Source organism: Octodon degus, unplaced genomic scaffold (genome assembly GCF_000260255.1).
Source record: "Octodon degus isolate 3935 unplaced genomic scaffold, OctDeg1.0 scaffold00160, whole genome shotgun sequence".
In the NCBI taxonomy this organism is placed as follows: Eukaryota; Metazoa; Chordata; class Mammalia; order Rodentia; family Octodontidae; genus Octodon; species Octodon degus.
In genome coordinates this window covers 376,010-378,546 of record NW_004524736.1, presented here as the reverse complement: position 1 = coordinate 378,546, position 2,537 = coordinate 376,010, and the positions used below count along the sequence as shown (strand labels likewise).

Genomic DNA, 2,537 nt, shown 5'->3' with positions numbered 1-2,537 from the left:
TATGTTAAACTTTAAGTCCCTAAAGAATATGACAAAAAATTAAAATATATTTAAAAAATAGGAATAAAGAATTATATATGTTTACTCATAAGTCCAGAAATCTAACCATATACATTGTTGCAGGACAGTCCTGCAACACTCCTTTTCCTGTCTCCTGCCTTCAGTCACCATCCCCTTCGTTTTTAAACAGTCATCTCCCCGAGAGACAGCACGGCAGCAGCTGGCATGTCATGACAAGCAGCACGTATTCAGAAGACAACAATGACAGGCACTCTAAGCATGAACCTACTATTACAAATTGCCATCTTCAGTGCAGTTGCTTAGTTCACAGTTGTCAGTATATATAGTTACTCAGGGTGAGAATCCTTCCAATTAACTGCTAGCTTCGAAAATCTTCTGAAGATTCTCAGGACCATTGCCTTGCTCATCTTTTACATATAACTGTATGGCTTGACATTGTCATGTTTCCTAGCTCTTCTCCTTACTCTCTCTTCATTGTCTAGTCCTTAAGTTCTTGCTTTCCTTTTAATTGTATTAAACCTTTCTATTTGTATTTCTTCTTTTTAGTTCATATACTAGGGAAACTATACGATATTTACACATGTGTGTCTGGTTTATTTCACTTATGAGTGTATCTTCAAGTGGCATCCACTTCAATATAAAGGCTTCAAGTTTATCATTCTTTACAGCTGAGTAATACTCCATTGTATAAAAGTGCCACATCTTTTTCATCCATTCCTCAGGTGATGGGCATCTTGGTTGTTTCCAAGATTTGGCTATCACAAATTGTGCTGCTATAAATATATGCACACATATATCACTATAATATGATGTTTTCAGACCCTCCTGGAACATTCCCAGTAAAAGAATAGCTAGTTTAAATGGGATGTCCAGTCTTAGTTTTCTAAGGAATCTCCACACTGACTTCTATAACAGTTGCACCAGTCTACATTCCCATCAGCAGTGGAGAAGGGTTCCTTTTTCCCCAGGGCCTCTCCTTGTTGCTTGATTTCTTTATGACAGCCATTCTTTCTGGGATGAGATGATATCTCAAAGTTGTTTTAATTTGCATTTCACGGACGGTTAATGATGTGGAGCATTTTTTCTTATATTTATTCACTTCTTTAATTTCATCCTCTGAGAAGTGTATTTTCATCTCAGATGCCCATTTCTGGACTGGGTCTTTAAATTTTGGGGCCCTAATGTTTTTTAGTTCATTATAAATTCTAGAGAGCAGACCTTTGTCTCAGTATTTATTTGTCATGATTTTTTCCAAATTTGTGGGTTGCCGTTTCACTTTGTTGTTAATTTCCTTTGATGTGCAAAAACTTCTCAAGAAGAGCAGGTCTCAGTTGTTAATTCTTTCAAGTGTTTCCTGTGTGATTTCATTTTTGTTCATGAACTCTTTGCCTACCCCTGTCTTCAAGAGTTCCTCCTACTTTCTCTTCCAGGAGATTTAGTGTTTCTGTTTTAATATGTAGATCTTTAATCCATTTGACTTTAGCTTAGGGCATGGTGGTAGATCAGGGTCAATGTTTAGTTTTTAGCATGTAGAGAGCCAGTTTTTCTAGCACCTTTGTTAAAGAGGCCATCTTTCTTCCAGTGAGTATGTTTGGCCCCTTTGTCAAAGATAAGATAATGCTGAGTGTGTTCGTAGGGGCTTCAGGGTCTTCTAATCTATTCCATTAATCCTCTGGTCTATTTCATTGCTAGTACCATACTGATTTTATCACAGCTTTGTAGTATAATTTCAAGTCAGAAATTGTAATGCCTCCTGCCTTGTCTTTATTGCCCAGGATTGCCTTTGCTATTGTAGGTCTTTTCTGGTTCCAAATAAATTATAGGAACGTCTTCTCTAGGTCTGTGAGGTATGTTGGTGGTAGTTTGATAGAGATTGCATTAAATCTGTACAGCAATTTTGAGGGTATGGCCATCTTCAAAATGTTGGTTCTTCCTATCCAGGAGCATGGAATATATTTCCATTTTCTAAAATCCTCTATGATCTCTTTTGTAAGAGTACTGTAATTTTCCTTGAAAAGATCTTTGACTTCTTTAGTTAGATTAATTCCAAGGTATTTTATTTTCCTCAGGGCTATTGTAAAAGGTACTGTTTCTATAATTTCCATCTCTGTGTGTTTGTTATTTGTGTAGAGGAATGCTGTTGACTTTTGCATATGGACTTTGTATCCTGTTATACTACTGGATTTCTGTATTAATTCTAGTAGCTTCTTGGTGGAGTTTTTTGAGTCTTCCAAGTAATGTATCGTTGTCATCTGCAAATAATAATTTAGCTGCTTCTTTACCTATTCTTATTCCTTTTATTTTTCTCTCTTGTCTAATGGCTCTAGCTAATGATTCCAAAGCTATATTAAATAGGAGTGGTTATAGAGGACATCCTTGTCTTGTACCAGATCTAAGAGTGAAAGATTTCAGTTTTTCCCCATTTAGAATTATGTTAGCCATTGGGTTTTCATAAATGGCTTTTACCAATTGAAGTAGAGGCCGTCTATTCCGATTTTCTGTAGGACTTTGAACAT

General features: G+C 36.2%; 1 protein-coding gene across 4 annotated transcripts in view; it reads left to right on the top strand.

The window, feature by feature from the left end:
• The window catches only part of Pot1 (protection of telomeres 1), a 103,768-nt gene that overhangs the window by 85,084 nt on the left and 16,147 nt on the right, over positions 1-2,537 (top strand). The window lies entirely within an intron of this gene.